This window comes from Anolis sagrei, chromosome 6, assembly GCF_037176765.1.
Source record: "Anolis sagrei isolate rAnoSag1 chromosome 6, rAnoSag1.mat, whole genome shotgun sequence".
Lineage (NCBI taxonomy): Eukaryota > Metazoa > Chordata > Lepidosauria > Squamata > Dactyloidae > Anolis > Anolis sagrei.
The window spans coordinates 106893073-106920609 of NC_090026.1; the positions used below are offsets into that span (position 1 = coordinate 106893073).

Here is a 27537-nt window from a genome sequence, read left to right on the forward strand (position 1 = left end):
ATTTAGTGCAAAATTTACTCACAGTTGTTGTGCATTAAAAACAGCATTTCCTGCACAGGATTCAGTTTTTTCCACCATAACATTTCTGTTTGTTTGTTTGTTTGTTTGTTTAAAACATTTATATTTCACTCTTCTCACCCTGCAGGAGAGCACAACATATATACGGCAAATATTCAATGCCGGGACATAAAACCACAAATATATGCAAACCTTAAAATCACCTATGTCCAGTCTAAAATCAGTTGCTTAAAAACCATCTCAGGACACCATTCCATTATTACTTCATTGCACTGCCCCAAAGGCTTGGTCCCACAGCCAGGTCTTCACCATCCTTCTGAAGGACAGGAGGGAGGGGGCTGATCTAATATTGCCAGGAAGGGAGTTCCATAACAAGTATCTGTGAAACCCCCCCCCCCCCCCCTATTTTCTATGCCAAATATGTATAAATTTTATTCAAAATGTCCCAAATGGCAAAGATTAGTTCAGATTCATCACATTTTTCTCAGCACTTAAAAAACACATTTCTTAAATATTTCTGAATATCTTCAGATATTATTTTTGTCCCTAGCACATAGTCTGTACTTCCAAAGGGACATCTTCCAGCATTGATGTGTATCTTTTCTTGTGTCTTCACTTGCAAAACTGCAAGAGTGTCTTTGTGCAAATTAAGCAAAATGATTTTGTTTGGGTCACAGTTATGCTGCTCTCTTCAAAAAGAAGAAAGATTGGATGAGTTGCTCGCATCTTTTTGAGCAAACATCCTACTACTCTGTGCTTGCTCTATATGTGGACTTTGCTTCACAAAGAGAGAAGAGTGACATCTTACACAAATTGCAGGGCAGGGTGGAAAATAAAAGGGTCATTATATCACTGTCAAACAGGAGATGATGTTTCCACATGGTTTCTTGACATATTGAAAAATGCAGTGTTGGGGAGAAGTAGCCATCTGGGGAATATTCTTCACATTCTTTATGTGAAGGCACTTAGTACCATTTCAGCAGCTGTATGGCTTTCAAATCTTAGATAAACCTACAAGATACTACAAATGATGAGCAATACATCCATAATGTTCAAGAGTACAATGTGGTGCAGAACCTTCAATGGTATGTATGATGGCACACTGGGAAGATTAAGGAGAAAACTAAATGTGCCTGGCTATTTTCCCAGTGATCATCGGTATGCCCTAATTACTATAATGCCCCCCAAAATGATACTCTAAAAACAAGATTAAATTAATCAACAATTGTTTACTGAACAATCAAGGTATAAAAGTACAGTTTGATTATGATGGTGTTAGAACAGTGAAATATAAACTCTGAGGTAACAAACTACTATAATTTCTATGAGGTAAATATAACTATAAACTATGGGGAATGTATGACTATAACTATTCTATGAGGTAAATATAACTACTCTAAAATCTATAAACTTTGGCAAATATTATCTATTCTTTATTACAAATACTCTAAGGCAAATATATATTATCTATGAACTATCTATCTATAACTATCTATCTATAAGCTTTGGCAAATACAACTATTCTATGAAATGTGTTATCTATGAACTCTCTATCTATAGGGCAAATACGTGATAAGGATGGCCTGTACGGACTGCAAGCCAGACCAGACACTTTCTGGCAACTATCTATAAACTATGACCAAAAGGAATGGAATAAAAAGTCTTTCTGCCAAGCTCTGAGCCAGAATGGGCTGAACCAACTGAGCTCGGCCTCTAGGGGAATCCTAAACTTGGCAAACTGGAACAGTCCAACAGGCAAACAGGGAAATGCTAGACCGAGACTTCACAGTATGCTATAGTTTCTTTTTACATTTTTAAAAAACATGTCTTTTCTGTCTCAGCTTCAGGAACACCTTAATGAGGTTAAACCAAAAACAAGCTCAAATAAGCAAGCATCATTTTCAAAACTCTAGAACCCAATGTCTCAACTTGTGTCTTAAAATAAAATTGCATGTTGTTCCAAAACAATTCATTAAGAGATTTCCCCCTCTCTGCTTCCTTTTTGTTTTGCCATCTCTTTACAACATTTTCCTTTCAAATGACAAGCAACTGTCAGAGTTTTAAAAAATACTTTCAATGTTAGCAAAATGTTAGCTTTGTTTTCAGTCCCTTGTTGGCTGGAAACAATATGTAACTGTGCAGTTTTTGAAATGATGGCATCTGTCACAAGAAAATGTTCAGCAGCCAATGTAGAATGAAAATCTAAAAATGGCACCTGCACTTTTTCCACTTGTGCATTTTCTCATAGCCAGTGTTCTACCACCCTCATCTTTCAAAAATGACATGTTACCCTTACTGACCCATATGGATGAAAATACAATTCAGGGAGGATTCTTGGTAGGTTAGTCAGTATCACTGGAATTAAAAAAAATATTGAAACCAATGGAAAATCTAGCATTATTACTATAATTACTTTTACATAGTTTTTGTCAAAATTCAAATACTGCTGTTCTATCTTGGCAAACGTTGGCAAGTACTCTAGAAGGGCAGCTGCTTAATGGACAGACACTGGATAGGTTTATACCCAGAAATGATTAATACATAAAATCAATCAAATTGTGGCTTGGATCATATGATAAATTAACAAGGAAGTTCATAACATTTCACAGAAAGAAGGTTTAGAAACTCTCCTTCTCACTGAGGATAACTCTTCCTGCTAAAAAAGCTTTAGGGCCTGTTGTGAGTCTTTCTAAAAAATTGGAGGGAGTGATCACTAGGAATGTCTTCATTAGGCATAGTTCCTAGAGAATTTTAAGGAAGTTCAGTGTCAGTGGGGGCTAGTTCCTCATTGAAAACTGTTCCTCAGTGAAATCTGTTCCTAATTTTAGTATGAACTTTAAAGAAGCAATCTAAGGTGCTCTTTCAAGGGTAAAGGTCAGCACCTTGGATAAATTCTATCCTTCCCTCTGTTTTCCACCACGATCCAAGAATGTTTTTTTAGTTCTAAATCAAGTTTGTCAGTAATAAAATTACTGATGAAAGCAAACAAATCAAAACAATGATAGAGTTGCTCTAATGACATCATCAGACAGCTGCTGAAATTGCCACACATTGTGGCAAAACCAATGACTTTCATTGGCGGGGGGGGGGCATGGGGAACCCGCCACCCCATGGCCTGCATCACCCAACTAACGATGAAGCTGATCCCATGGGGAGAAGCATCAATCATGCAGCTTCCCCCCATTGCCTCCCGTGTTGCTGTGGTGGCAGCATGCGCTGGCTCCACCCTAGAACATCCATGGAGCCACAATAGAAGTTCATCTGCATCATTTGATGGTAGTTGGCAGGCTCTGAGGATGACCTAGAGCTTAAACGGCATATGCCACCAGTTTAAGCCCTATATGATGAGGTGGTGAATCAGTTGAAAAGAAATTTAGTCAATTTTAGATGGGATTGTACTCATCCTAAAGACACAAGTTCACTATTTGGATGTATACCTTGAATCGGGTCTCTCTGCTGTGCTTAAATGTGTTTGGCTAGGGAAAAACAAGTTGTCCTCCAAGACTCCCAGATGGACTAAGGAAGATTGGGTTTTAAAGAACAAGGACACAGGAGCACATACGAATCTCTGATGTTCACAAGGAGATTACCCATGCCTAATAGTGTTTGTTTAATTTAGCACTGGTCTAGACATTTTCTTGGAATCTTAACATGGCAGAACAGACATGTCTTCTCCTTAAATTGATCGTAGTCTCACACCATTTGGATTGGGTCCCCTATTTAAAAGGTTGTCCAGTTTCCATTCACTTCTCATGAAGGAGAATCATAAGTTGAGAGAGCATCAGGAACCTTGAATGCGCTCATCAAGATATAACTTTTGAAATAACAAAGTAATCTGTCACTCATATCATTTTGTCAGATACTTCCTCATTGTGTTGTGATGTATAATATTTTTTATTAAAGTTACAGCAGTTGGCTTCTGAATGTGTTCCTACTGATATAGAATAACATATGGAAATGTTAGATAAATTTGTGTTCTCTTTGCTCCTCCCATTTTTTTGTCAATGTGCAAATGGCCATCCTTTCTTAAAGGGAGGCCTTCATGGATAGTCATCCACTCTCTGTAATCCTCCCACATTTCTAAAGCAAATTTTCTTAGAGTTGTGACTTAGAATGTGTGAATATGATTGGCAAGGGAGTAGATGGATGCAGACTGGAAGGGCAAATGAGTAAAACCATGCTCAAAGGAAATTGGAGCCAAATAAACAAGGGGTCAGCTTACAAGGCCTCTTTACTCAAATGCACGTCCCAAACTCAAAGGCATGTTTCATCCCTGGCACCTCTCCTCCAGCAGTGCAGATATTATTCTTTCTCTGCATTAAAAGAACGGAAAGATTTAAATTGCTCTATGAGCTCCAAAGAATCACACTGTCACTTTGAGAACAGCTCTGTACTTCTTTGTTTGGTTTGGTTATTACAATAACCTTTATCTTTTTCTCAGCTTCCTGTCTATTCCTGTTGATCAAACAGCTGGTGCTCATTAGTGAGCTGCAATATATATACATTTAATTGCTAACTTTACTGTAAGTCGTGTGAGCTGTGTTTGGAAATATTCCATGAAGGTTCTTCCTCTGAAGTCTCAAACTGACAGGTAACCTACCCAATGTTAGACCTCATGTTGATTGGCAGAAGTAAAGTTTGCTTCATCTCAGTGCTAAAATATCAGCTGACTGGTGAACTAGTTTTAAATATGGTTATCTTTTATTCAGCTTTCCCACCTACTTGGGAATTTCAAAAGACAACATACAAGCTTTTTTCTCCCCAGTTTAGCTAAAGGTTTAAAAAAATAACACGAATGAACGCACACAAATGTATACAAAGGAGCAGATCGAATGACACATGAGATGTGGAGGATCTCTTTCCTATACATGGTGGGAAGACATTATGTCCTTTCATTATTCAATATGTTTCTTTTACATTAAAGTATGTGGTCTACATGTACACATAATATTAAAATCCTACACCAATTTATATGTGTATAAAAGTGGCTTGCAAGCTAGAAATGTCAGTTTCTCAGCAACTTCCATCTTCTTTCTGTTCTTTTTTGGAGGATTTGTTTTTTAGTCTGTAGTAAGTGCAGGAATAGTAGAGAAAGGTTAAATAGAAGTATATCAGAATAAAGGTAGTCATTCTCCCATATTAACTCCAGTCTTGAGGCTAATAGTATTCATTACTATTGGTAGTGAATGCTATATTTGCCACTTGTCTAATACTGTGGACAGAGGCGGCCTTAGGTAATTTTCAACGGTAAGCAAACAGTATTTTAGCGCCCTCCCCCCCCAACCAATCACAGATATATATTTTCTGTTCGTCGTGGGAGTTCTGGTTGCCATATTTGGTTCAATTCCATCATTGGTGGAGTTCAGAATGCTCTTTGATTGTAAGAGAACTATACATCCCAGTAACTACAACTCGCATATGTCAAGGTCTATTTTCCCTCAAGAGCGCCTCAAGAGCGCCCCTGGGGAAAATCAACTATACTGCGAAGGCTTACTTTGCATAATGGGTTGAGCTGCCCCTGACTGTGGACTTGCAGTATCTATGGGGGTTTGCTTCCAGGACCCCATGCAGAAGAAAAAAATGTGCATGATCATGCTCCCGTGTTATTAAGGAGCAATGATGTGAATGCATACATGGGATGTATCAATCCACTACCAATTGAATGAGGAGGTATAGAGTCTATAGATCTGGAAGGCCAACTGTACTGTCATTGTTTCCTTGCAGTTAATTCTAATGGTTATGTTTCCATTAATGTATGTCAGATTGACAGGATGTATAGGGAATTATGATTTTTTTTGTTTTAGTTCTGTGTATTGATCGATACAGTTGTTTTTGGTTCTTCATATTTAACTGCTGTGAAGTCTTTTTAAATATTAAACAGGAACAGAGGTTGGTATATTTACACTTGCATATTTAATTATGCTTGCATTAATTAGCCTATAATCCAAAGAACACTTCGGAAGAGTTGTGTTTTTTATTCCAAAGAACACTTTGGAAGAATCATAGAATCATAGAATCATAGAATCAAAGAGTTGGAAGAGACCTCATGGGCCATCCAGTCCAACCCCCTGCCAAGAAGCAGGAATATTGCATTCAAATCACCCCTGACAAATGGCCATCCAGCCTCTGCTTAAAAGCTTCCAAAGAAGGAGCCTCCACCACACTCCGGGGCAGAGAGTTCCACTGCTGAACGGCTCTCACAGTCAGGAAGTTCTTCCTAATGTTCAGATGGAATCTCCTCTCTTGTAGTTTGAAGCCATTGTTCCGCGTCCTAGTCTCCAAGGAAGCAGAAAACAAGCTTGCTCCCTCCTCCCTGTGGCTTCCTCTCACATATTTATACATGGCTATCATATCTCCTCTCAGCCTTCTCTTCTTCAGGCTAAACATGCCCAGTTCCCTAAGCCGCTCCTCATAGGGCTTGTTCTCCAGACCCTTGATCATTTTAGTCGCCCTCCTCTGGACACATTCCAGCTTGTCAATATCTCTCTTGAATTGTGGTGCCCAGAATTGGACACAATATTCCAGATGTGGTCTAACCAAAGCAGAATAGAGGGGTAGCATTACTTCCTTAGATCTAGACACTAGGCTCCTATTGATGCAGGCCAAAATCCCATTGGCTTTTTTTGCCACCACATCACATTGTTGGCTCATGTTTAACTTGTTGTCCACGAGGACTCCAAGATCTTTTTAACACGTACTGCTCTCGAGTTTGAATCAACTCATAGTTAGGAGATTAGACTGATTGGAGAATTCTGGCAGCTGGTTCATAGAAAGTATGAACCAGCAATTGGGCAAAGTTAACTTTTTATTTCAACTTCTGGAACAGTAGATGGCAACAGTAGGGAAAACAGTTGCTGTCATGCCTAGTGATGACAAACTAACCAAAGAAATTGTCTTCACATCTAAATGAACAACACTGTAATGGCTTTGGGGAGACAAGGCATAACAACCAGCTGAGGTTGCCCTAAACAAGGATAGTCACATAGCCTGCTGCAGAGCCAGCACAAAGCTAGCTGAACATATCATTAGCTACAGTCCCAGAAAGCTTAATGGATTAATATGGCACTGAATCCATCACCTGGGCATTGTCTCTTCTTAGCAAATGTCATCAGGCATCACAGCTGTTGCTTTTTTCAAGGCAAGGAGGGGACCAGTGTCTGCAGAGTATAAATAGCCAACACCTGGTTTATATCCAGGTGTCGACAACACAGAGACTTCTGTAATGTCCAAATTAGCTTCATTATGCTCTTATTCAACTTGCAAATATTATAGCAAATTCAACAATATGCAATATTCCCAATATTGCAATATTAAACTTATATTTCAAAAACTGTTCTGGTCAGTCAGATACTCCAATGTGCCATTTTTGTGTGAGTTTAAGCAGCTCTTTGGATCCTAGCCATTAATAACATTAAGGCTGAAGATATTAGCAAGCTGGCCCATGTCCAGAGAAAGGCAACCTAAATGATCAAAGGTTTTGAAATCAAGCCCTATGAGGAATGTCTTAAGGCGCTGGGTAGCTTGGAGAAAAGAAGAGACATAATAGCTGTGTTTAAACATTTGAGAGGATGTCACAGTCAAGCTTCTTTTCTGCTTCCCTGGAGATTAGAGGCACTTCCAGACATGACAGAAATGTGCTCCAAAGCAGATTTTAAAAACCCATTTTGGTGTACATTTCTGTCTCTTCTCCAAAACCCTGGACTTTCATGGGGGGGGGGGGGGTGGTATCCCCATGCCATCCCGGTAATGGGGACAACCATTACCAAGTGTCTTTGGTTGAGATAGATAAAGTGTATTTCCAGCATCAATATTCTATAGAACTTCAGAGCTACACAAAGTGTGCACAAGTAATATCTAATTACATATGAGATAATTCTTATCTAAGGTCTATATGATCAGCACAAAATATAGTCAGAGATTATTTGCTGTTTACAAGGCTGGTCTTAGGGTCTATCACTGTAGCCATAATATCTGATGAGGTGGCCACTGGGTACATAATATTGCAGTTACTGCATTTCTAGCATAGCACAAATGGCAGAGCTCAGAAAAACAATACAGACCATGAGTGAGATATCAGCTGTTGTCAAAAGAGGGTAATCAGGCCAATTGCAACAAAGTAGCTGAATCTGTCATTCTTATTTTACACCAACAATTCTGTGTAAAAAAAGGGAAAGAACATAAATGCAGTGGCCTTGTAGCCCTAGATTAATATTAATGGCAGTGTGAAATTGCCTTCCCAACAATGGGGGGAAGCTGGGCAGTGATATTCCCCCCCCTCCCAATGGGATGAGGGGCAAGGTAAGGTGGACGATGTAGTGACAGCTTCCCAGGCCCTCCACCAGGAGTCCGATACAAGGTGAATCCATGTGCCCCTTTTTTTTTTTTTTTTTTTTTGCATCTTGAACAATTTATTAAAACAGAAATGGAATACTAGGACACGGGAGGAAAGATTATATCTACTCTCCAGCAGAGGAGGAGGAATGCTCTCTATGTGGGTCAAGGGAGGTGAGGAGAGAAGAAGTTGGTACACCTTTCTCTCCAAATGGAAGCAGATAAACAACACTTGGAAGAAATGGAATTACATTCTGAAAATATTCAAAACAACATTAACTCTCCTCTGATTTTTACCACCTGCCCCAACACTGTGACTGCAAGTGGCCTCCCTTGCTCCCATTGGGATGGTAAGAGGTTGCAAGCTATCCACACATAATTCCCAACCCTCCTGAAAAGAACTGGGGGTTTGCAAACCCTTGGAGAGACCTCCATAAAGATAGAAACCAGCGCACCAAAAGACATAGAAGGCCATGTGCCTTTTTGATGAGGTCTTAAGTAACATTATAAGAATTAATATAAAATGGTAATTGAAGCAAGAGGTAAATAGGAATCTGTAATAATAGAAACAAACCAGTCACAATGGGAAAACTCTCACAATGGAAAAACTCTCATAATAGAAAATCATTTGGGAAATTAATGGAAGTTTTATTGTTGTCTGGATAGCATTTTCTGAGAATGGGAAATGGAAAATTATAGTGTCATTGCAGTAAATTATTGAAAAAGAATCTGATGATTTTTTTCTTAAATTGTACATTTTAAACATTCATTCAAAACTTTAGTGACCTAGAATAATAAATATTTCCAGTGCACACAAAATTCAATTGCTTTGTGTAAGGGTCACTATTGTGTTTTTAAATTTTGTGATAATGGAAAAATGGGTGGACTGGAACAGCTTTAAAAGTGAAAAGGGCGCATGTTCTTCACAGAGGGAAATGAACTCTTCAGGTCTTTCCTTCTTATAATGATTTAGAAACTGGCCAATTTCACTGCTAAGAAGTCTGACAGATTTAAAATTCTCACTCTGCACTTCTCTTTTTCAGTGTCTACTATATTACTAGGATGCTATGAACTCTTAAAAAGAAAGGTCTTTGTTGTCAGATTAAAACCACTGGCACTAGCTTTGGGAAAAAAATAAGACTGCATTTTACTGTTCCTTTTTCTGGTCCTTTCATTCACAAGAAAGGTTTAAATAATGTCTGTAGGCTTCTTTTGCAGAATATAGCTCAGGCTATTTGCTATGGGAGAGTGGTGGTTTTTCTAATATGCCAGGGACTGAATCTGTATCCGTGCCCATTATATACAACAATTTATTTGTTTCCTTGCAACTCTCCATGGACACTCAGTAGAGAGCTCATGAACCAGCACTTCAAGTGGTGCTCTTCTAACATTCAAATACAAGAAGGACCCTGGAAATTGCTATACTTCAATGTACATTGTCATACTGGCATTACTAAAGCCAGCTTTCATTAACACTTTTCTAACATTGCTGTTTTTAGTGATATTGTAACCTGCCTTGAACCACGAGGAGAGGCAAATAAGAAATAAAATAATAATAATAATAATAATAATAATTAACATTAGCTGACTCAGAAAGGAAATTTCAGATATCAAGTCCCAAATGTTGTATATCACAACAATATAGGAACATCTAGCCTCTTTCTTGCTGGGATAAGAGTACAACCTTGGTCATCTTGGTGCATGAAATACACAGGTAGTTGGGTGAGGAAGTACATCCATGGTTGTCCTTCTTGATCTTTCATTGGCACTTGATAGCCATGAGATACTCTGGGTCATTTGACTAGTATAGGACATGGAGGCATTTTCTTGCAGTGCTTCTGGTCTTTCTTGGCTGAATGTTCCCATAGGGCGGTGCTGGGGAGGCAGCTGTTGTTCTGCCTTTTAACTATTAGCTTGTGGGGTTCCACAGGGATATTGTTTCCTATACTTCTTAACATCTACATGAAACTGCTGGTTATCTGTAGATTTGGAATTACATGGCATCAGTATTCTGATAGTACCCAGCTGTATCTCCTCCTTACCACTGGTGCAAAGGAAGCTATGGTTATAGTGAATCATTATTTGGATGCAGTAACGATCTGGGTGCAGGTGAACAGACTGAGGCTTAATCCAGACAAAACAAAAGTGCTGCAGGTCAGTAGAAAAACCAACCTCGTATTGAGATCATAGCCTGTTGTGGATAGGTTGCTCTCCATATAAAAGATCAGGCCCATGGCTCAAGGGTTATCTTGGACCCATTGCTTCTCCTGGAAAGCCAATTGCTGCAGTGACCAGAATATCTTTGCCCAGCTTTGATTGGCATGGTAGCTTTTCTCTTTCTCAAGAAAGACATACGGAGCCAGTGTTTCATGGTTTAGTTAGTTCACAATTAGACTAGTGTAATGCATTCTATGTGGGGCTGACCGTGTGTTCAGAAGCTGCAGCTGATGCAAAATGCAGCAGCCAAACAGGTGTCAGGTGTGCATTTTAGACACCACATAACTACAGTTGTGCAAGAAGTGCACTGGCTCCCAATTTGCTTCTGAACTCATTTCAAGGCTAGTGTTGACCTACAAAGCTACAAAGCCTTAAATGACTTGAGGCTAGCTCAGAACATCAATCACAGTAGGCCATAGAACTGTTTATAGCTAGTGCCAAATTTATGCCCAATAGGGATTTCGATTTGTTTTTCCTTAGCAGCTCTCCAGTGGTGTTTGGCAGATCACTTTTGAAACTGATGACAGCTTCAAATGCAATTTGTGATATGCCATGCAAATCAGCTGCTTCAAAGCAGAGATATGTCTGTGTGTATACAAAAAAATCTGACTGGAAGTATGGAAACTCTTTCGCTATCCTCGTTGATATGTTCAAAATTCACTCAGTGAAACTGAAATGTGCTACAATAAAAAGAATCCCTCTTTTTGCTAACAGAATTGATATTAATTTCTCAGCATAAAAACAATATACACATCCCTACTAAAAGAAATTTTGTGGTACCAATTAGTCATCAAATTCCTGTTTAAATTAAAGGGTGTTTTACCTGCTAGAGAAAGTTAAGCAGAGAGAAAACCAGGCAGCCTCCTAAAGGAGAAAATTCCCCAGCCTGAGAACAGTCGCCCATAAGGGCTTTGGGTCAATATTTCTGCAGAATATTAATTGACTTGTCTTTCAAAATATCTATCAGGGGCATGCTGAGGTCAGGGGTGGGGGTGGGGAGTTAAAATCCACCTTGTAGTTCAAAAATGACACAATTTTAGAATGTTTGTAATAATGGTTTTTAGTTGCAATGACTAATTGGTCCCACAAAATTGCTTTTGTTTAAATGTTTGCAAGCATCTTTGAAACCTGTGTTGGAGAAATATACAAAATTGCCATACCCTATGCCCCAATTCACTCGGTCTTTGTTTTTTTAAGACAAGAAATTCAACAAAGATTTTGGCAGCCCGAATATCCATCTTGTGATGATCAAATCTATGGTGTTTTACAAGCAAAGTATATGCTTTATCATTGTTTGCAAGCAAACATAGGATATTACTGCACAATGTTCAAAACACATGTTCTGGCATTGTAAACTGCATAGAAGGCATGAACCTGTTTGGATAACCCTCTTCTTATTGTACAAACCTCATGAAAGCACTTTCAGAATGCTGATTATGCTTTCTGCTGAGCACATCATCTTGTAGAACACTCCTCCCAACCTGCTTCTTGGCAGGGGGTTGGACTGGATGGCCTACGAGGTCTCTTCGAACTCAATGATTCTATGATTCTATACATTGGCACTCATTTTAACCATGCTTTCCCCTTTTAACCAGAATAACTTTGTAATTTTGAGATTTGAGCCATTTTCGTGGAATTCCACAGTTTCCTACTTCTTGGCAGGGGGTTGGACTGGATGGCCCACGAGGTCTCTTCCAACTCTATGATTCTATGATTCTGTGATTCATGGCTTTGTTACTGTGCAATTTTGAAGTTTCACAATAAAGTGCTTCCAGGTTTCTGAATACAAATTCATTTCTGTACCTCCCAACATACTAAATAAAGAGTTCTACCATTCTTCATAGACTTTTCACACTGAGGACTTAGTATCACTAGTGAGATCAACTCAGAAGAAAACTCCTTCCCTCAGCTGTGGATTGGTGATGCTTGAACTTCTTCCATTTAGAACTCTTCCTCTTATCTTTTAACATTCCCCACCCCAAGTTATTGGCTACAATTTGATCATCACTCTCAGTGACAGTATTAAATCACTGCATACTTGTCTCTGACCATATATTTTAAACTTACCTCTTGAAATCAGTTGCCTGTTTTTCTAAAGAAATGCAGCAGCTTGGATATGTTTGAAAAGGGATGAGAGTTGCCTGAGAGATGGATGTCCTGGAACTTGTCTTGCTGAACAGATGTGAAGAGGCAGAGTCTATAGACTTGGGTTCTACACTGGAATTGAAGGATCTCAGAGTTTTAAGCCATTTTGTACATCTATGGTGTCATTCTCCCTGCAAAAATATCACAAGTTTTAGTGAACCATGGCAAGATAAAGTTGCCCTACCATCTATCAAGTGAAAAGCTGTGGCTTATTTTTAGATTTGATTGCCTTGTCACCTGAATTGCTCATCGACACCTTCACCTGAGCTGGACCTTTTAGCCTTTTCATCTTTTCCATCTTCGTTTTGATTTAAGTTTCTGTGAGAAAATGCATTTTTCTGAGCAAATAGGAGGGCACCTGAATTAACTAAGAAGCATCTATGTTCAAATAGGACTACTGTGCTAGGAAACTAATTTCATTGATCAATGAACAGGGAAGGCCTTGCTATTCAGCATAACATAGGGTTTTCTCATAGCTGAAATATTTATCTTTATACAGCCTGATGTTTCTGACTGTCTGGATCAGACAAAGGTTATGTTGCAAGGGTGGGGTTGTTTATTATGGGTACTATCTAGTATTTGTTAGGTACAAAAAAGTACCTATTCAGCCTGGCCTCAGAAACAAAATCTTTTATCTGTGGTAGAATGCTTGCATGAGCTCCCATAATGGTTTATGTTTGGTTCCATCTTAGACTGGATACTACATAGGCTTCTAAATCACTGGGAACTGTATATGAAACTTGCTTCAATAATTTCTTCCCTGTTCCTGTGATAGATTAATCCTTAGGGTTGTCATAAATTGGAAGGCATTCAACTATAACTTTTTAGCAAGCAAATGGAAGGGTGATGTTGTTGTTTATTCGTTCAGTTGCTTCCGACTCTTCGTGACCTCATGGACCAGCCCACACCAGAGCTCCCTGTCAGTCGTGGCCACCCCTAGCTCCTTCAAAGTCAAGCCAGTCACTTCAAAGGATACCATCCATCCATCTTGCCCTTGGAAGGTGATAGGTGTTTCTAAAAGTTTAAGTGTTATTTTAAAAGGGAAGTAATGATACTTTTTTTTTCTCATTTATCTATAATCTTGGAAGTGGAAACATCATGTGTAGGGCAGAAACAAAATGAACCATTCCACATGACAAAACAAGTATAGCGGTGAGGCCATATAAACAGGAGCAATGTTGTCCTGTTTGTTTATTTGATCTATCCCTATCTTTCTGCCTCTGTACGTGGTCTTCTCCAACTTAAGTTAACCCTATTGTAGCATTTTCTTCAGAGTGGGTTTGCTTGCTACAGCCTTCCTCTTAGGCTAAGAAAATACAACTTGACCAAGATGAGCCAGTAGGTTTCCACAGCTCAGTGAGAATTTAAACTCTGATCTTTCGGTGTTTCCATCCAACAGTCTAACTACTAGGGCTGGGCGGTTTGTTTCGTTAATTCGTAATTCGTTAATAATTCGTTAATTTTTTCAATTACAAAACGATAACGAACCATTCTGGAGCAATTATTTAAAAAAACGAATTTTCAAAAACGTTTTGTAAATGCTTCGTATTTCGATATTGTATTCGTTTCGTTATTGTTTTGAGGTCGTTTCGTTATTATTTCCGCATGTCTGGGCCAGTTTTATGGTTTAATTAGTGAAAAAAAATTATAATATCACACCAACAGTCAACAACAGAGGGAGAGGGAAGCTTCAGAAGGTTTTGGAGGTTTTTTAGCGTATTTCGCGGTCGCGTCCGCCATTAACGAATCGATTCGTTATTGTTTCGGAAATCGATTCGTTAATTTTTTACCATTTACGAAATTTCGTAAATATCGAACTTTTTAAAAGGAAAATTTTGTAATTATTTTAAATATCGAAACAAAAAAAAAACCCTAAATACAAATCGATTTTAGAAACAAATTTTTCCGTTGTTACCCAGGCCTACTAACTACAATATCACCTTGGGATTAGAACTGGTACTATTAGGGAGACCTTCATGTATTTTGACTACTTGAATGCTGATGTGTGAGAGAGGAAAGGGCTTATACCTTCTAAACAGCAGTGTAAGAAACTACATGGGCAAAGCCATGAGAGAGAATGTAGAACTTTTGAGGAAGAACAACCTTTTTTTCTCCTAGTATTTTGTAATTATGCTTTGCAATTTGTGAGCTAATTTGTGAAAGCCAGGGTGAATTTATACAACACTCAGCAAAACACATGCTTGGCTGCTGCTGCACTATGGTTCCTTCTTATTCTATAATTCTGAAAGATTGTACTTAGAAATCAAAGGAATGCAGGCAGTATTCATTCTTTCAGGCAGGCAGCACTTCTTTTGATGGGCATGACAGTGTCTCTCATCCCTTAGGTAAGCAAAGCAATCAAGAAGCTAGGAAAGGAGCTTGCATTCCTACCTGCCAGATGCTACATTTGGAGATCCATCTGTCATACTTCAGGACATATTGCTATTGTACAGCCCAATATGCAAGCCCCAGGAGTTTTGGCTGAATGGCATACTGTTTCCCAGACATGCATGTTTTTACTTTCTTTTTCTGCCTTTGAAATGCTAGAAAGAAATGTTGGCAGATAACCAAAAAGATTTTCAGGTAGGAGAAAGCTTCTTCTTTCCTCTTATAAAGTATAGTGTGTTTGAAACTGTGGTTCCAAGTTGTTGGCCACCTACCATGCCACTTATCAAACAGCCAGGGAAGATAGAGTTTTCAAAGAAAAATAAGGATAATTTAAGGAAGAATGGAAGCATCAGACTATATTCTGACTATGGCACTTTTCATGTTCTTTCCTTACTCAATTCCGTCTAATAAATACATTTATTTCTATTAGAACTCCATTTAAATTCACACTGGACACCTATTATTCACCAAATATCTACTCCACATGCATTGGGTCCTAAAACTTTTACAATGCATTTTGAACTGCAAATGACTTCTCAAATGTGCACGTGAAAGATCCTCATGCCCAGAAATTAAATTTAGGTTGTGATAATATGATACCTGAATTTCACAGTAGGCAAATTGTGAATCAGGTATTGTTTTGGCAGCTTTCATGGGTGTGTTGAAATTCTACATGGAGGCAAGACAAGTTATCTTAGAAATTTTAGATGTTTTTCTTTCTCATAGTCTGTTTGCCACTAATTCACATAATAAAAACTTTTAACCAAAAAGAAGAAGAAGAAGAAGAAGAAGAAGAAGAAAGAAATCAGGGCAACCAGTCATCCCTCCATCCCTCATTCCACTTAGGTTGGTGACAAGAGCATAGCTCTTACTTTGGCAATCCAGTTTTGATCTTATTAGACTCTTTGAGAATCTGAATGCAATGTATTTGAAGGAAAAGCCAAGGAGACCTGAGAAAATGATAGGGACAGGATGAACTCTTTGAGCTTTCCTCATGTTAGCAGTAGTGGAGATAACATCCTCAGCACTTTCTTTTAGAAAGGGTCAGCATTGCTTCTCTCCATATTTCACTATACCGAGGAAGAATTCTCTCTGGCACAAGGACTGCTGACAAAGGATTTGTCGTACTGGAGGTTCTCTTCCAGGACTCAATTTGTGAGAAAGTAGTCACCAGGTCAAGCTATGTGTAGGTGACTTTAACAAAGTTTTAGTTGAACTGAGTGCATGTTTGTGCCCTTTAGAAATAAACCTCAGTCCCCATTGCTGTCTGAAGGATCAACAGAAATCAGATATATGTAAATGCAGTAGCAACGTATGGTTGAAATGAGCGAAGGCATCTCTTCTTGAAGATGAATTTAAGAATCAAGTCTATCTAAACTTGCATTGTCTCTTCTGATTGATAATGACTCCAGAACCTCCAGAACCTCTCCCAACCCTAGAACCTAAAAAAACAAAACAAAAACTGGACAGTATAAAATGAAGAATAATTGAACTTCTAGAAAAAGGTATGCTTACTTCAGTAGGTTTACATACAGCACATGTTTACTATTCATGAGATTAGTTCCCTAATGCTTCTGGTGAGGCAGCATGGAATCACATTTCCAGTAGTTTCCTTGAAAATTCCGGCTTGCGAACTTGTGAAGTTGGGTTCATCCTGCTCTTTTGTATTCCATTAGAAAGAAAAGGCAGTACAGCCATCTCTTTTCAATATTCTACATAAAATGCCTCATTTGCCAGTTTAATGCAGAACCCATTTGATATATTTGCAGTGTGAATGCTGTTCTTGGATGCTATTGTTGCTTTTCTGAGGTGCATCTAATTACTTCGAGGTTGCAAAGAGAGCTGTTCCACAACAAAAGAAAATTGGCACTCCCTCAGTCAAACAGATTACTTTCCTCAGCAACATTTTACGTTGCTGAAATTACTCCTAAATTGCAATTTGTCATGGTATTCCTGCTGCAGAACTGTCAGAGAAACGAGTTCTAGAATTGTTCTTGGGCAAAGGGGGAAAGCAATATCCCAGAATGTATGTGTTTACGAGATACCTACCTTAATAATAAAATACAGCCAAGGTACTGAGAATAAAAACCGTACTACTGAAATTCACATACAGTCAGGCCTCTGCATTTGCAGGTTTGACTTTTGCAGATTTTATTATTCACAGATTTGATTAAAATTTTCTCTCTAAGACTCTCTATGGTCAACTTCTGCCAAAATCTAACAAAATCCTTAAGTTGTTCCTTCATTCAGTTGTTTCCGATACTTCGTGACCTCATAGACCAGCCCACACCGGAGCTCCCTGTCAGCTGTCACCACCCCCAGCTCCTTCAAGGTCAATCCAGTCACTTCAAGGATGCCATCCATCCATCCCTTGGTCGGCCACTCTTCCTTTTTCCTTCCATTTTTCCCAGCATAATTGTCTTCTCTAAGCTTTCCTTTCTTCTCATAATATGGCCAAAGTACTTCATCTTTGCCTCCTTAAGTGCTTAATCCTTAAGTGCAATACTAAAATTATTGTATTTCCAATATCTATATATGGTTGTGAAAGTTGCGAAGTGAAGAAATCTGATAGGAACTTAAACTCATTTAAAATGTTGTACTGTAGAAGAGTTCTAGAAATACTGTGGACTGCTAAAAAAAAATAAAAAAAGAAGTCCTAGAGAAAATCAAGTCTGAACTCTCCATAGAAGTCAAGATGACTGAGATAGGACTGATATACTTTGGTGATGTTGTGAGAATACATGATTCACTCATAAAGACAATAAGGCATCAGGAAAAGAGGAAGTTCAGATATATAGACATAATCAAGGAAACCATGTCTCTAACTTTGCAAGGGCTATTAATGGCAGGATGACTTGGAGATCTCTCATTCATAGGGCAGCCATTAACTGAAATTAACCACAACAAGTAAAAACTAACTCAAGAGGGAATAACAACAAATTCTATTATCGGATTTTTTGTTCATATCTCTACTACCTGTGAGGAGCCCTCTTTGATACAGGGGAGGATAACTTTGAAAGGATGGCGTGGGGGTGGGGAGCTTCATTAGCATTTTAGGAGATCTTGGAGGGCCACACACCACAACCACACCTGTTATTGTACACACATACAAAATCACTTTCTAGTTTGACCAGTGCCTTTGTTTGCTATAGTTTGTCAGGCTGTATTCATGATGCAAAAAGTTTCATGGCCTTCTCTTTACTCACCTAAAGGAAGCTACAATTTTTAAAATAAAGGGTTTATACCATTATTACTGTCATTCATTCAGTAGAATAACCCAAAAATAGAGCAATGCAGAAAATCATTGTTTATCATAGGAAACCTGCTGTGGCTTTAGTACAGTGTGCCTTCTAGCAAAGATAAATTATGATAGGCCATACAAAATCACATTAATACAGGCTGAGTATCTCTTATCCAAAATGCTTGGAACCTGAAGTGTTTTTGGACATTGGATATTTTCAGAATTTGTACAATCTGTACATGCATATATGTGATGGGACTGAAGTCTACAAACTATATTCATTTATGTTTCATAGACACCCTATACACATAGCCTGAAAGTAATTTTATACAATATTTGTCATAATGTTGTGTGTGAAACAACATTTTTGTACACTGATTCTTCAGAAAGCAAAGGTATCATTATCTCAAAACCAATTTTGGATTTAAAGTATTTGGGATTCTGGATTACTAGATAATGGATGTGCAATTTGTAATCACACTGTATATATCTTTCTGTGTGCATGTATATACACACCAACCATATGTTAGCCATTTGTTCATGCAGGTGGGGTGCAGGCTGTGTTGAATACTTTGTAGCTGTTTTTAAAATGTTGTTTCAAGTTTATTTTATAAAATCAAGTTGTCCCAAATTAAAGCTTATCAATATATAATTTCCAAAGATTTGCAATCAAGTTCAAGTATCCTCTGGATAGCAACCTAACGTGATACTCATACTCATTCCCAGTATCTGTAGCTCTCAACTGAAGCAAATGATTGAGTGGTATGATTCTACATATATCAGACCTAAGATTGATTGCAGTATTTTCAGTCCACCATTTGTGGTTTTTCGGAAATGCAAATAATGGCAGGGCACAGGACCTACAATTTGCTCAAGATCTTGGGCCTTCAAACACTAACAAATGACATGATACCTCCTATACAGCCATATTTGTATTGAGTTCAACAGACTTTATCTTGACACCATTTATTAAACAGGGAATCAGCGATAAAGCCTAACAGTCAGCAATTCTTCCTCCTGAAGCAAATCTTTGCATTTGAAGTGCACAACGGGGCTTTTTTACATTTAATATTACAGAATAATTCCCTGATTCTAAGCAAGTGAAATTAATTCTATAACCATTAGCAAATAGGGGAAAAAAGATTATATCAGAGGAACATGTCACCTTAATGTGCTGTAGTTTAAATATAACAATAGGGATTGGGTCCTAAAGCCAAAACCAAAGTGAGGACTATGTGAGTGGATGCCAAGCCGGGGGTGCAGAGGCAGGAAGACTTGTGAAGTTTTTCCATTTCAGCCAGTTATTACCTTAAGGGCTTCATCAGGCGGGCAGGGGAAAAGTGTAGACCAGTGAAGGGAACTGTCTTACTCTGTTCCCTCTTTTCCAGGTCCATCTTCTGCCATCCCACATCCTTTCCCCCTTCAGATCCTTCTTTCTCCTGTACTTCCTCACTTTGTGTCATTAGGAGTCAGGTAATGCCCGACTCCTCCAAGAGTACTATGGGCTCCATTTCTCCACGCTTCCAAAATGGAGCTCCATTGGGTCCTTCTGGAAGTTGCCCTGATTCATGTGATGGACTCTATGGGATTCCATTTTGGCAGCATGGTGAAATGGTGAGAAGATGCAAAAAAGACTGCATCTGATGAGGTTGTTAGCATGGTGGGCTGTGGCCAGGGTGACACTTTGGAATGTGATACCATGTCTGTAGATCTCCTTCCCTTGGCAGATTTGTGTGGCACCTACTCTGCTTTCCTTTAGATCAATGATTCTCAACCTGTGGGTCCCCAAATGTTTTGGCCTTCAACTCCCAGAAATCCTTACAGATGATAAACTGGCTGGGATTTCTGGGAGTTATAGGCCAAAACACCTGGAGACCCACAGCTTGAGAACCACTGCTTTAGATAGAGTTACAATATTTTGAATACCGAAAAAGATCTATTTGCCAATGAATCACTTCAAACCCCCCACCCCATTGTTACATACATCTCAATTTAAATATCCTTGCTATGCCAGCCTAAATAATCTAAAGTCACCAGAGCTCCTCAGATCATGGAAGCAAAGCAGGGGTCAGCCTTGGTTAGTACTTGGGTGGGAAACCACCAACAAAGACCAGGTGTTGTAGGCTAGGCTTCAGGGGAATGAACTGGCAAAACCAGCTTTGAATGTCCCTTTCCTAAGAAAATGCTATGGAATTTGTGGGATTACCACACAGGCAACTTGAAGGTGCATAAACACATAGAATGACCACTAGAAATATTCAAAGTGTTCCTTACGTTTAAATATCAATTTTACTTGCATAATTAGCAATGTTTAGTAGTGCCAACAATTGATCTGTTTACAGATAGAGTGAAACATGAACCTTTTAAAGACAATCACCAGTTGTCACAGGAGAGAAAAAGCAAATTTAAAACAGTAAAGTGTTGCACTCCCAAACAGCCTGTAGCTCTCTTAATTTCTGTTTTCAATCTAGGAGAGTCGGTAGCAGAATGACCAGTAATAAATCCCCAAAATAGGAGACAATGTTACACCAGACTGGAGTGTATTAACCAAGTTAAACACTAAACAATCATGGCAGGATCGAAGGAGAAAAAAAAATCAGAGACATCAAAGCTCATAAAAACACATAGTATAATCTTGTCACCATCTCCCTGCCTCCACAATCCATATATTTTAAGAATCCATCTGGATAGAAATTTTAACACTGGAAAGGGGGCCATGTCCTGAAAAGGAGGGTGTGTGGCAATCCTCCATTAAACACCAGATAAAGAAACAACATACTTTTCAGGGATTTTGGCTTTCTGTCTTCTGTCTTAATCTGTTTTTGCTTTCTGGTTTTCATAAGGATTATAAAATCCCAAACTCAGTACCTTCTCAATGGTGCCACTCCTCAGTCGACTCGGAATAATTCACTAGAGATGCTCAGCCAGCACCCATTTTGAGCTCTTTTCAGCCCCAGATTTTATTTTATTTTATTGGGCTTTCTTGAACTTTGTAGCTTTTGTAGCTTTTGTTGAGCTTCCCTCAAGCTTTCTAACTTTTATTGATCTATTTTATTTGGATGCTGCTTTTATACAGTTGCTGTAAGCTAAAAACAACTACAGTACATGAAAGCTTTACCCAAATAAAACAGATCCAGATTGTTAATATATTTGAAAGATGAAATATATGTTGAAATAAATAGCGCTATGTAAATTGCCTAGGGATTTTTTTAATTATTTGTATGAAGGGCTTGCTGTAAATCCTCTAAATAATTTTTAACCATTATTTGGAAGTCTAGCACAGAGATAAAAGTATAAATACCACACTAGAGTTTCAGAGGATAATCTGCAAAGCTGTATATGACTTATTTAGAATCAGGAGCAAGTCTATTTTCTCTGACTTTTTCAAGTCACCAACATTGGGAAGTGACATGTAGTACTAATTGTGTAGTATATAGCGGGGCATAGATGATCAAGAATGGGACAAACAGGGTGGGTAAGAAGAACTGTTATCTATGAAAAGTATTTTTCCAAATACTCATTCTATTGAAGATATGATTTCATTCACACATAAAGAAAGTACCAAAAACCCATTACTGTATATTGTCACCAGGCCTTTGAGTTTGACCTCGAAGTATGGCCCAGACAAGAATGTTAGCAAGCTAGGTTGGACCACCTGTAACACACTCCATGTGGGGCTGCTCTTGAAGACAGCCCGGAAACTGTAGTTGGTCCAAAGATCAGTGACCAGGATGCTAATGGGAGCTAGTTACAAGGAGCGGTCAACTCCCCTGTTTAAACAAATCCACTGGCTTCTAATAAGTTTCTGATCCCAATTCAAGCTGCAGGTTATCACCTACAAAGCCCTAAACGGTTCAGGACTTGCTTGTCTTTGTGATCACATCTTCCCCTATGAAGATCATATGGGGAGGCTCTTCTTTTGCTTCTATACCACCTCAAGTGCAGCTGGTGGGGGTGAGGGATAGGGCCTTCTCGGTGGTGGCCCCCCAGCTTTGGAACTCCCTCCCCAGGGAGATTAGACAGGCTCCTACTTTGTCCACCTTCTGGAGGGAATTAAAGTCCTGGATGTTCTGTTGCGCTTTCAATTAGGCAGTTTTCACCGGAGAACTATTTCGATTCTATTTTAAGTTCTGCACTTTATTGTGGTCCTCCGATTTGGCTTATTATGACACTAAGGATATTCCTATCCCACAGTTATTTTAATCTTTCACTTTCCATTGGCCCCATAAGGAAACTGTACTTACTCGTACCCAAACCCAGTGTCGACTTTATCCCATAAGATTGTTTTATGATGAAGTTTGTTACTGTGTTATGTTTTATTTGATTGATTTTATTGTGTTTGGTTTTATCTGTATTTGGAGTTGTCTCCTTGTAAGCCGCCCCAAGTCCCCTTGGGGAGATGGTGATGGAGTATAAAATAAAGCTGCTGCTGCTGCTGTTGTTGTTGTTAGCTACATAGGAAACCAAATAGAGCGGTTGTATTATAAATGGTCACTGGATTACTTCTTTCCTGCAATCACCTTACAGAAAGTGGACATGATATGCTAGATAGAAACAAAAGATTGGTTGCATTTATTGAAAATTAGAGCTGTGCCATTATGTGGCTTTTTTGGTAATCAAATTTTATGGCAACATGGCAATTGATTTGCCTTTCAGGGATTTCACAAATAGTGTGGGTAGGAGGCAGAGCTGACCTCATAGCATGAGAACAGCTGGAGATCCATCCAACTGAGATTCCATTAAAATACTTTGAAGGCGGGAAGGTGAAGAAGCAGCAGTAGGTAGGGGAAACAATGCTTGTAAGAAAGATTAATATTAGGAAGATATGAAAAAAATATTTCTCCCTGCTCTATCTTTGTTTCCAGCCTATGTGACCCAATTCATATTTACTTAGAAATAAGTCTCACCACATTGAAATATTAGAATAGACAAACATTTAGCACAGCCTAATTGAAAATGGCAAAACTCAGCATAGAGATAAAACAATCTGTACAAATTATTGTACAACGTTTTTTTTATTAAAATACAATAAAGGATGGATGGATGGTTATTGCACAAAGAGCACTTAAGGAATGGAGCTCATTTTTGTTTATCATTTAAATGGCATGCTTGCCTGCGGTGCTTACTAAGATAATGAAACCCCATTTGAAGGACAGACTTTTCTCTTCCCAGCTCTGTTGCTTGCCAAGATACTGTTACTTTCTAAGGGTTAAGACCCACTTTGTATAAAAAGATGTTAAGTGCTGATGTGAAGAAAAAAGAACATCATTTATTACCTTTTGAAAAACCATCTCTAATTGTGTTTTCTCTCCCTTTTGAGTGCGTACCTGACACATTAGTTATCCAAGCTCATTCTATCAGGTGAACAGTTATATTTTTTAGTTCAGGATGGTAGGATGACAGAAAGACAACATATATGGACAGAAAGACAACATATATGGATGGTAGGCAGCATATATGATGAACCAGCTACATCATTTGTTGCACACATGTCTGGATCACCTATTCTCTATAGAATTTCTTATATGCACCAGAATAATAGAGAATATAGGTCCAGCACCAGCATTATGTCATATTTTCATAGCATACTATGAGCTTTTCTGTATGCATCCCATTATCAAAATCCTGGGATACCAGTTCTGAAAAGTGGATATTTGAACAATGCTTATTTGCCAGAATGACCTCCCATTGGCCCCAAATTCCATTATTTGCTCAACAGGAGGGAGGGGAAAAAGAAGGATGTGATGGAAATTGTCTGGACAGCTATGCAAAGCCTTGGTTGTCAAGATTATATACCAAAAGCTGGCCAAGTGTGCAAATACACTGTAGAATTAATGCAGTCTGTTGTCACTTAACTGCTATGGCTCCATGCTATGGAATTCCTGGATTTGCAGTTTGGTGAGAAACCAGCACTCTTTGGCAGAGAAGATTAATGACCTTATAAAACTACAATTCCCATGAGTCTTGGCAGTTAAAATGGTAACAAACTGCATTAATTCTATAGTGTAGATGCACTCCAAGAGAGGGTGCCATCTACACTATAGTGCAATCAACATCTCAACCTGTGTGAAGGATTTGAAAAAAGACTACAGAATTCCAGCTACTTTCTATGATCTTAAGTATGTAACTATTTCCTTCCAAATGCAATGCTCTCAAATTTCTCTGCAGCAAACTTTACACCTTTCATCCATAAAGGCATAGAATGGCTCTTCTGGACATTTCCTAGCTTTTATGACTTTTTTAGATGATGTGGTAGATACCTGAAGTATAACACTAGTTATCAAGAATTACTGATCGCCTACTGATTTTTGGTTTGGCTGAAGCAAGTGCTATATGGAATTACTAACAGATAGTGTGACTTTGCTTTGTGAATATTTATCTATTAATTATCTTTTCTCTCATTTCCAGGGCCATAGCCAGAAATATTTTGGGGAGGGGTTGAAAATTTCAGGGGGGGGGGGTTGGGTTGAAAATTTCAGCGGGGGGGGGGGGGGTTGAAACCTACCTCCTAGCTCACGCTAGGAGCAAAGAGCACAGCAGGGGGCAGAGCAGCCTTCAATAGCCTGCAGCTCCGCCCCTGTCAACCACCTCCACCAAGTCTGGCCTCCTTAATGAGAGCATTCAAACCCCCCCCCCCAACTTGGTTGCTTCACTACATCGGCTATTGCTGCAAGTAGGGACAGTGTGAATAAATTTCGCAGCTTGGGTGTGATCCTGGATTCATCGTTGAGCCTGGATCCCCAGGTCTCGGCGGTGACCAGGGGAGCATTTGCACAGCTCAGGCTCGTGCGCCAGCTGCGCCCGTACCTTGGGAAGTCTGACTTGGCCACGGTAGTACACGCTCTGGTCACATCCCGCCTTGACTACTGCAACGCTCTCTACGTGGGGCTGCCCTTGAAGACGGCCCGGAAGCTCCAGCTAGTCCAGCGCGCGGCAGCCATGTTACTAACAGGAGCGGGACGCAGGGAGCATACAACGCCCTTGTTGTACCAACTCCACTGGCTGCCGATCTGCTACCGGGCCCAATTCAAGGTGCTGGTGTTGGCCTACAAAGCCCTAAACGCTTCCGGCCCAAAATACCTGTCTGACCGCATCTCGGCCTATGAGCCCACGAGGACTTTGAGATCGTCCGGGGACGCCCTTCTCTCGATCCCGCCTGCCTCACAGGCACGCCTGGCGGGGACTAGGGACAGGGCCTTCTCGGTGGTGGCCCCCCGGCTGTGGAACACCCTCCCTGTGGACATCAGACTGGCGCCCTCCCTTATGACATTCCGCAAGAGACTAAAGACGTGGTTGTTTGAGAAGGCGTTTGAGTAAATGCTGCAACAATTGGCAATGACGATTGGAACAGAACATGGATAACGAGATTTGGATTGTGATTCAATGATGAGACGTCGCGAATGATTTAGTGTAATTGTATTATTGATAGTGATGTTGTTTATTGTTGTTTGTGATATTGCTTATGTTGCAAATTGTACCTGTTTTTATATGTTGTACACCGCCGTGAGTCGCCCTAGGGCTGAGAACGGCGGTCTACAAGTGCAGTAAATAAATAAATAAATAAATAAATTGTCAATATTTGCTTGAGGTAGTGCTTGCAGTTCTGGAGGGACTCTTAATTTTTTGCGTCTCATAGACTTAGCATGGAGATTTGGTTAACCAGTTAAAATTCATGATTAAACCAGTTTTTTTTAACTTGAAAATTTCAGGGGGGGGGGACCCCTAACACCCCCCACCCTCCGGCTACAGGCCTGCTCATATCACCTAGAAGCTCACAACTCATGTGAAGAGAAAAAGGTTAGAGACTTCATATAAATAGGCTTCATATGAGTATTTATGCACAAATAAAAGCGGTGTTGCATCAGACCATAGTAATGGAGAAAGTATGTACCCATCATGATTAGTAGCCATTGATAAGCTCATTACATTGATAAGATGTTAATTAAAATTGGAATTAAAATCTTCCCTTCAGTAAGTATCCAAGAACTGGCATACAATCCTAAAATACAGGCACTCAACCTGTAAGTAGGAACTGAATCAATATAAATATTATACCGCGTGGATATAATGGTCCATGATATTAAAAGCTGCGGAGAGGTCAAGTAATAGCAATAGAACTGTGATTTTTCTGTTCATCTTTTAATAAAGAACATACTGTAGGCTAAAGACCAAGGTTAATTCTGTTTCATTAGGAGGCCAGAGTCCAGTCTGAGCTTTGTTTTGGCAATTTGCATCCCACAAGAGTAGCTATAGTTAAGCCATCAGAACACAGTATCTTTGAAGTTCAACAGTTATCATAAAATGTCAATTCCTGGGATTTCTGAAAAAATGGGAAGATTCCTTCATTTGCCTCTACTCTACAAAGAAAGAGGAGTCATGTGATTTTTTCCCCCCACTTATCCCACCTGATGTGAAACCCTAGCTCAAGTAACTCCACATTTAACGTTCTGCAATTTTGAACAGAAAGTTAGAATTCATGAGGCTCCTGCTGGAGGAATCAGAGTTTAATATAATCTAAAATGTGCTATAAATTTATTCAGCTCATTTGTATAAATGCTAGCTCAAAACTGCTGAAACGTACCATACACAGACCCTGAACTTTTCAAAAATACAGCAACCTGAACTAGCTCTGAACTGTGGCAGCATTTGATAAGTGAGAGCAATGCCTTGAAAGGACATGTTTTGGTGGATGCAGGTAGGGGAAACAACAGGTACCTGTCCCATGGGTACAGGAGGTGTACTGCATTTGGCATCTACTTAATAATTCAGCCAATTGCTGTATTAGTTTTGTTTCATTTTTATTCTTGTATTATCCATCAATGCACCTGATGCAGAAGCGAAAGAACAACCCTTGTTTAGGGTGGAGACTACAGAGAAAGTAGGCAGGAGAAAAATAAGGGTAGCAAGGGAGGGATGGAAGCAAATGCAAAAGGTTTTGTTTTGTTTGGTGAGGATCTAAACCAGGTTTTTACATTTTTTGACTTGTAGAGGTTTATTTTTTCTGGCCTTAAAATGGGTACATTGCCTTTCATGGAAGATTTGGGAGTGAAAAATCACCAAAATAACAGGTTAAAAGAGTATCTTGCAAAATTTATATATGCAAATAACTGTTTTTCAAAACTGGAAGCTCATTTCCTGCCACTTCCAGGTTTCTGAGGCAGAGGGTCCCAGAGGCAAGAGAACTGGTCTCTAGACCC

At 39.2% G+C, this 27537-nt stretch overlaps 1 protein-coding gene across 1 annotated transcript in view; it reads left to right on the forward strand.

The window, feature by feature from the left end:
* MALRD1 (MAM and LDL receptor class A domain containing 1) overlaps positions 1-27537 on the forward strand; it is a 230601-nt gene that overhangs the window by 90270 nt on the left and 112794 nt on the right.